Raw genomic sequence first — 9,943 nt, forward strand, 5'->3', positions numbered from 1 at the left:
GATCCCATCTACGTTAACCAAATCATGTAGCAAAGTATTTGTCGCCTTCTACTATTTCATGTTGTTTTCAGCTTATTAAAAGAGGCAATACAACTGGGGACCTAATCGCATATTTTATGCCACTCATTAAAACCACAAAACGATACTAAATTTCTTAAACACATCAGTGTTCTGTTAGGGATGTAATAGCCTGTGGAGGAACAAAGCTTTCAACTTCCGATGTTTTCACACCTATTAAAAGTTTTAATAAAGGGCTGGATTACTTGTCTCTATGAATAACACAGCCTAAGTTTACTTATACTTCATTGTCAGTATCAATCCCGGGATATCCCGAAAAATTTAAATTTACCTTTATAAATGTTATTCCTGCATATGTAAGTATATGAACACCTCATGACGTGGCCATTAAACGTGTATTTTGCAAATATGCAATTTGAAAAGCAAAGCGTTATTAAAGCTCTTTCAATTCATCATTTTAAAAAGCTGCTAGCAGTGGTGTAGTTATTGTAAATTATACAAGGGCTCCAAATTTTCAAATACATTCATTTTAGTTTACTACTATTTCTAGTAGAAAACTAGTTGACCTATTAATTTAATCAAACCTCAATAAATTTTACCAAAAAACAAAAATAAACTGTAACTTTTCATCCCCTTTGGAAACAGATTTGTCAAGCACACCACAAATGTATAAGTACTTATGTCAAAAATATGCTCTTGCAATTTATAATTTTAATTTATTCACTTTCAAATTAGTTGCAATATAAAGTGATTTAGTATGCAGAATAACTCGGAGATATTTGTGCACAATTTTTTATCATAATATGACATTTGTCACAAAAGTGAATTGCTAATTTTCACATTGTGAGCTCGAGTTGTTATATAATTATTAATAATAGTCAATTTGATATATTCTTCACACTAAAAGTATACTCAAGAAAACATATCAACTGGTATTCACTCAACCAGTACTACGAAAATCATATATTGGAGTTAAGATAAGTCCCTCGACAGGGCATATTCATTTTAGCACTAAGCGACATTAGAATTCCTAATTGATCTTATTAAGATACCTTTCTTCACACTTGCCAATATAATATATATAAAGTTTACGGGGAGGCTCTTGTTCAATTTTCACGAGGAATGTGTGAGATATGAAATTTCATAGTTTTAACATAACCGTTATAAATGAGATAGCTGTGGTTATCATCTTATTTATTTCACATTACATTAACGAGATATGCATTATTAGCAAGCGGAACAGGCCCACTTTCCAACAATTTAAAAACACATAACCTGTTTCCACTGCAACTTAAATTGCAGGGCGGACTGAGAGGTGTCTGGAAATTGATACATCTCGACATGTCGATAATTTTGCTACATGTACAATATATAATCCTATTAATTTTAGGCGTTACAGTAGTTTCGGATCAATTTAAGAAAATTTGAGATTTTAACACAAAATTCAGGACAATATTGTAGTAAAAAGTGAAAAAAAAAACAAGAAAAAGTTTGTTTATCAATTTCTTCGGAGATTCTATTATTGCCTTAGATAATAACCCATGTAAACTTTTGTAAAGATATCTCATCAAATGAAAAAGTTTTCGATACAAGCACCTGATTCCGGTCGTTCAGTTTGTATGACAGCTATATGCTATAGGGGTGCGATATCGGTAATTCCGCTAAATTAACAGCTTCTTGGATAGAAAAGGACCTGTGCAAAATTCCAGATCGATATCTCAAAAACTGAGGGACTAGTTCACGTATATACAGCCAGACGGACATGGCTAAATCGACTCAGCTCGTCACGCTGGTCATTAATATATATATTTTATAGGGTCTCCGACGTTTTCTTCTGGGTGTTACAAACTTTGTGGCAAACTTACTATACCCTGTTCAGGATATAAAAATTGAAAATGTCTCAGCGTAACATAGGTATAATATGAAGAACACTAAGGAAAAGTGAGCTTGCAATAAAAATGGCTGCGGCTGGAAAAATTTGGAGGCATGTGCACACTCGTGCATATGCAGTAGTAGGGAGATTTTGTAAAACAGTGGTGAAGCTCAGAAGTCTCAATAGTTTGATTAGTGCATAATGTTGCCGCAGAGCATTTACCTTGACACAAAGTGTTGAGGAGTATCAAATTGATGACTGCTCGTTGGCTACTTTTTAGCTCGCGGCAAAAAAGCAAACATTTGCAAAACTAAGAGCTCTCACCACCATTCTCTACGCAATCAGAGCAGCAGCCAGTCAACGAAATTACATAAAATGGACTTTTAAATTAAAGTACAGCCGAAAAAGTTTTTAGCTTCATTGTTGCTGGTTTACAATTTAGTTGTTGTTGTAGTTGTTATTTTGTGTGCAGCTGTAATTACTTTAATGTGCCCAGTTACTAACCGCAACAGCGAGAGCTACAGGGGTTCGCAGACGAATCTAGTGGTGTTGCGAAGTAGTATCCACAGCTACGCCCGAGGGGTGCAGTGTAGAGTTAACGGTTGTTACAAGGACAAATGTGTACACTGTAAGACTTACAGAGGGATAAAGATAAAGTTTTGCAATTACATTCAAGGATGCAAAAGCCAATGATGTCAGTAAAAAGAAAAAGTGTGCAGCGTTTGAAGAGGAGACAGATTTGAGAGGGAAATGTCAATCGTAATGCATATATACAGAGTCTGAGAGAATACCGCAAACATGAAGCTAAGCTAGCGGGTAATAACAACAAACACGCTGGCTAAAACTACAAAAGCAACAGTTCTGGCAACATCGCTACGCTTGGTGACAGTATCAACACCAATTGGACGAACAAAGTCAAACTAGCAAACAAACAAACCAAGTACCATGTACCGTTATAGCATTGACAAACAAATAATATATATTTGTTCCCAGCAGTGGAAGCTCTTTGTTCGTCAAGAGTGGTTTAATAGAAAATGCGGAGATCTTGATGCTGAAGGTATCGAAAGTTTACAATTAAATTTTTCAGGTCCATATTGTGAGACTCACAGGTCCCAAGATAACTCGAGCAACTCTACAAACGTTCTTGTGATACTCAAGCAACACAAAAAGCTATCTGCTGTGCCAACACGAAATTTCGCTCTGTAAAGTTTTGTTAAGAGATATCCATGTGAATGAAGTGAAGAGCTCAATAACATTATCTGGGTACTCAGTTTTAAGACTCAAGACAAAGAGTAACACAAAATTGCTTTGGAATAGGACTCTATTTAGTCTTTTAGCATGACAAGCCCTCGTACTTTTGCTGCTAGGATATTGTACTTCTTTTCATGCCTCCAACTACCACTGATAAAAGTAATCTGAAGCAGCAAAACTACAAAGCGGAGAAGTGAAACTGTCATGGAAAAACTGTAAATGTAGCTGTGTGAGATAAGATCGACTTCAAAGTAATTAACCTTTGTGATTATATTACTCGTTTGTGCCGTTCTGCAAAGCAATGGACATTAAAACTTTGAAAGATTTTTTGTCTTAGCTTGCTTTTGCCTACTTTTTCAAATTTAAAATGTATATTTTTTTTCATTTCAGATTACTTGTAACTTAATTTTTCTAGTTGGCATTACGGTTGAAATTTCACAGAATTTTTTATTTTATTTCATATTTCGCGACTAGACAATTGTTATTGTCGCCAAATTTTTATTAATTTGTGGATTAAAATAACTTTAAATATTTATTTTTTGTATTACATAAGAAATAATCCGATAGGCTGAATTTTAACTTTCAACGGTGGTGGTGGTGTCACGCATAGAATCCAATTTAAGAACCTGATGTATTATATTATATTTGCCTTTTCATTGTTTTAATAATTCTTGTATAGAAGGTGAGGGTAGGTATTACCAGAATTATTTTACCTTTTGACTGCAGCAGAAGTTTAAATATATATGAGACAGGACTACACCCTCTTCATTTCATTTTCATATATAGCTCAATGTGTTATAGCGTTAAAGGATATACTTCCATGTTGAAAACCTGTCGAAAGCAAAATCGTTCTAAATAATAACGTCATACTCGTACAGATTACCCCAAACACGGTATCGGAGACTCTTCTAATATTTATTTGGAGAAGTGATTAACATTCACTTTTATTGCTTGTTTCATTTAATTGATTTAAAGTAGAGCTATTTTTTTTTTAATAGCCTCTTTTTGACAGATCAGGCGTGACTCGCGTCAAGCTGTCATGTTATTGTTTAGTATTGTTTAGCATTTTATTAAGGAAAGATTTACAAATCGTTCAACTTTATTACAAAAATTCACGCTTCGCTCTATGCGCTCTTGAAAAGTTCCGAGGTTTTCGAGCCAAATTTTATTCAGCGATGAGGTTCATTTCTGGCTTTGAAAGAAAGAATGTTCTTTCGAATTATAATAAACATTCCCCATTAAATTTGAAATTTCTGTGATTTTTTTTCTTTAAAAAAGTAGATAACCTCGAAATATATTCCCCTTTTTTACATTTGAGATGTATAGATACATTTCTTATTAAGTTAATTATTGTTTAATACTTTTAGTTTTTGTATGTATTAATTTTTTAGTTTCTTTGAGTGACTCCCGTGTCACAATTGTTCTGCCGTATTCGTCTCTAATCGTCGGTGTTGGTGTCCCTCTCAATTTTTTCTCGTTCAATTCGGTAAGTATGTATATACATATGTATATGTATGTATTTAGGAAGGGAACACAGAAGCGTAGAGAAGTACTAACCAAAGTACTTATAATAACATCCCTGACGGACATACATACATAATTGTATATACATACATATATACATACATATATGTACATACATACATATATGTACATATATACTATATACATATATGTTCTACATCAGCGTGTCGAGTCTGTCCGTCTGTCCATCTATCTGTGCTTAAACTAAATATACCGAAAATACTGTCTCGTTAAAATTAGGTGGCACCGTTTTCTTTAGGCATAAATTAATAATTTTCGTTCCTTTGGTTGACTTAATAAAATATTTTTTGATCGGCTGGGAAAATTTGGAAACATATTTTTCAAGTCCCACGGCTGTCGAAATAAAGCAAATAAAAGTCAAATATGGTCATCAAATATATTCAACGATATCATATAGTGAATTTGGTTAACCTATTTCTTAGGTTGACCATACTAACTGACTAAGTAACTAGTAATCTTAAAACAAATGGAATTCGTTAAGAACTTTAAAAGTTAACGAATTAATAACTACCTTAGCCAATCAAGTGTTATTTCTGTTCAGAAATTTAAATTGAATATTAACTAACTTAAAATAGCACCAACATTCATTCGGCCGAAGTAAGAAAGTAAACACTAACACTCACATAAGTATGCCGCTTCTAATTGCAAGGCGAAGAGACAAATTACCATTAATTGCGTTTGTGTTATTTGCTTACAAATGTAAAACATGACAATATGTTGCAGCACAAACCGACTAACAGCCAACGGCTGCCAACTGTTACCACAACTACAACTATTGCATACATTTATTGGAATAGTACAAACAACCTAAATATGTGTAAATTTGTACCTAAATGCGTTTCAGTATACAATAAGCGTTTGAGTTCATATAAAATTGTAAAGCAACAGCTGCGATTGAGGTTTTAACGAAAACTATTAAGAACACTTTCATAGCACATACTAGGTGCATACCATTAAAAATAATTTCATGAGGAAAATGCGAATACCAGCAATACTCAATGTAAGAAATTTTATTCACAAATGTTCCATGCAATTTTAGATCACAGCGCATGATCCTATGATACTTGAATCAAAATGGTTTAAGAAGCATCATAGTAAAAGCAGTGACCTACGCTTCTGTAGTGTTTGAAATAATACATATCTGATATGATGTAAATAATGTATATTATAATTATAACCAAAATCATAAACAAAACTCTCCAGTAATTTATTACAAATGATTAGATGCCAACTTTTTCATCCCAAATCGATTTAAAACACGTTTAGTGACTATGCCGCAAATTTGCGATATTTGCCGAAGTTGTAACAAATTAAATCAATTTGTTTCGTCGCAGGTAAAAACGATACTAACTAATATTCAGAACAGCATTTGATTAGAAAAGAAACTTCTATTTGGGTCTCCCAACAGTAGAAACTTTGCATAAAGTATTCTACTTCTAAAAAGTAAGCACATAGTAACCAAATATTTATGAGAAGGCGATAAAGCTCTCTGAACTCGAACTTTTATATTGCTCGAAAGTATTTCGCCGTTTTTTCACTGTTATCCTCAAAGTTTGCAACACCCAGAAGAAAACGACGGAGACTTTATAAAGTCTATACATATATAAATAGTCAACGTGACGAGCTAAGTCGATTTAGCCATGTCCGTTTGTCTTTCTGTCTGCATATACCCGAAGTAGTCCCTGGGTTTTTCAGATTTCGATCTGAAATTTTACACACGTCCCTTTCTCACCAAAAAATTGCTAAGTTTTGGAAACCGCAGGTATCGGACCACTATAACATAAAGCTGTCATACAAATTGGTCAATCAAAATCAAGTTCTTGTATGGAAACGTTTTTTATTTGACACGATATCTTCACGAAACTTTGCATAGAGTATTGCTCAAAGCAACAGTACAGTCTCTGAATAATTTGTTTAGATCGGACCGTTACTGTATATAGCTGCCATTCAAACTGACTGATCACAATCAACATAAAGATATTCATAAAATATGTTTTGCTTTTTTAAGTAAGCTTAGGTTAAGTTAGTCAGGTAGGCTAATGAGTCGCGCAGTTTTGGTCCTTAACTTGACGTGAGTGGTATTATAGCTTCGGTGCAGCCGAAATTTATGCTTTCTCCTATTCTAGCTTAAAATCTCATGTTATGCTTATTCTACTTATTAGTTACTTTTTGAAGAACTTCGTTTTTAATAATTTGGAGTTCATCCGATCGAGATAGATATTAAGTTATATGTGTATATAAATGAGGAGGATGAATTAAAATCCAGGTGACAAACGATAACTTAAGTAAAAATTCAGATATCTTGATGAAACTTGGTACACATATTCCTCGGCACCCAAGGATAGTATTGCGGATGGGCATAATCGGACCACTGCCATGCTCACAAAGCGCCTTTGATTCACGTTTGAATTAGTTACAAGGGATTGTCACATCAAGGGACACTTGTTAGCTAAAATTTTTTTTAAAATTAAGCGTGGCTAAATAAACCAAGATAAATAAACCAAACTCGCTGAGGAAAACCCCTGCAGCTTTTCTTTAAACACTGTGAAAATGGGTAAAAACAGATAATAATCGCGCCCACACCCCATATAACGGTTATGTTGAAAACTAATAAAATTTCGATAACTCACTGAATAAATGTGCCGCAAGCACTAAATTTCACTTCGGAAATATTATGGAAGGGCTCTGTAGGAGCAGCTATAAAAATTTGTATTATACAAACATTCCTATATTATGCTGTGAAGATAGCCGAAACCGGATGACACCCACGTCTACTTCCCATATAACAAACTTTTAAATTCCATCTGGTTCTTCTACTTTACAGTATACAACTCAAACATCAATAAAGTTATAAGAATAAAACTTTGCTCAAATAATGCCCTTAAGGTACTTGATACTACACCCAAAAAATTTCGTAATCTGACTTTAACTTTTCAAGGACCCAGACAGCAAATATGTAGAGCCCGTTACATATGGCTGATTTTTCACCGAACATATCAGTCAATCTGTGAGGTTTAGTATTGAAATTCACGTGAATATTTTTGTGACGACAGCATGACACAAATGTGCGATGTCGGTCAATGAATTACACCAGGTTATATATACTACATATGTATAATGATTCATTAGAACAGAATGAAATTGGGAATTTCCATACATCAGTTGATATTTTCCTCATAAGTCAATATATTGAATTTAGCCTTGATTGAGTTCATGTATATCACATAATACCTATATTCCCGTTGAGCTTATGAGGTTGATCTTAATATTCATATTTCGGACATGCAAAATTATTAATAGTTATGAAACAAAGTGAGTTTATGACTTATAATATACATACCAGATACCAAAGTTGATTGTAATATTTTCAAGATTTCGCCGAACAATGAATATTGAAGTTTTTTACAACAGTTTTTAATATCAAATTTTTAAAAAACCTGAAGTTATTTCCCCGGCTTTGATCTTTGTAAGTTGCAAGAACTATTCGAATACACCCGAACATAGTCGTTATTTACTTGTTCAATTTGATTACTGTTAATTTTCGGAGAACTACTAATTTTGGGGACTAATCCTACCTTAATCACTCCCAGATCCGCCGGTTGCACAGAAGCTGATCGCTTTACACATAAACATAGTAATTTAGTTGGATATTATTCTATAAGTTCCTGAAAAACCGCGCTTTTGGAAGCTCTAAAAAATACCATTAAATTATAGATAGCCTGCGATTGCTTAAACGATTCGTTTCATTTGGCAACAACAAAATCAATTGTGTAATTTTGTATGAAATTTACATCCAATGAGTTTATCTGCTCATTTAGTTTTAATAATGAACGGAAGCTACTTCTAATATTATTGGTGATCACTTCCATTAGTTTGGATTAAATTCAATTTACCTTTATTGAACGACAATTTAAATCAGAAGCACAACACTTCATTCAAAATGCCATATTTAAATGTTTGGCAACAAATTTGATATTTTCTGCATGCCGAAACCACTACACAACCCAAGCAACAAGCAACTGCTACCCGCCAAATTCACCAGCTAACCAATCCACCAAATAGCGACATTTTGGCCAGAAAAATTGAAGACAAGCATTTTATTATTGCATGAGCGACGAACGAAAGCGGATGGGCGACATTATATTCTATGCCATCATAATACCCACTTGTAACAAACACAATGGCGCAACAACAACAACAATAAAACGCATATTCGTTCATACTTGCATAGTAATAAAAGAAAAATACTAACAGGCTGCATAATGGCAGAAAAAATCTGCGCAAAGCAAAAGTACGAGCGTGGCGTAGAAGTTTTGCGTGGGAAAAAGAGTGGGGAGGGGGGAGGAAATGAAATATGCACGCCAGCAAGATTCTGTTATTTCAGCACTAGCAACAAGAACAATAATAATAACAACAATATGAGAACAGCAATAGGTGCATGAATGGCACTCGTAATGGCAGGCAACATTGTCAAGCCGAAAATATGCAGAATAAAAATCAAAGTATAAACAATAAAAATTTAAAAAAAATATAAGAATGTGTAACAAAACCATGAATATGCAGCGACAACAATGCGCCGGTGGAGGAAAAATCATAAAACCATAGAAAATTGCATTAAAATCTATGGAGTGTGGCAGCACAAAAATATATATTATAAACTTTGCAACAACGCTGTCGCTACTGCTGCTGCCATTTTAATAGGAAATATGAAAGCGAAGAAATTCAAAAAGGAGAAAATTTTTTTGCGACAGGAAAAAATAATAAAATTTAAATTTAAAATAAAAATGTGGCAAAAAAGCAAACAAAAGTTTGTATATAAAAAATTCTATCATGAAATGTGACGAATATAAAATTGCAAATACATACACATGTAAAACTAGTATACCCTTCTTGTTCAAAGCAGCAACTAAAAATCACAGCATAAGCACTGGCCTAGCCCGAATTGTAGCGGAAGTTAACACAGTAATTATATCAAAATTTATTTCAACTTGTCTAGATAAACTACATTTTCCGATACTAAAGTCGTACACAACGAATTTTTATTAAAACTCTAGTAATGCATTTATATGACGTGTTGGGTATAAAATGTGAATTGCAAACAAAATCAAATTGCAATCAGGAAAAGGAAAGGCAACTACTGTGAACCGTTGCTATTACTGCCAACGTTACAGTAGCGAGCAACCTATAAAAACAAATATAACAAAAATAAAAATAATTGCCAAAACTACAACCAATAAAAAAAAGTTGTAGGAGAAT

The sequence above is a fragment of the Bactrocera oleae genome, chromosome 3 (genome assembly GCF_042242935.1).
Source record: "Bactrocera oleae isolate idBacOlea1 chromosome 3, idBacOlea1, whole genome shotgun sequence".
Lineage (NCBI taxonomy): Eukaryota > Metazoa > Arthropoda > Insecta > Diptera > Tephritidae > Bactrocera > Bactrocera oleae.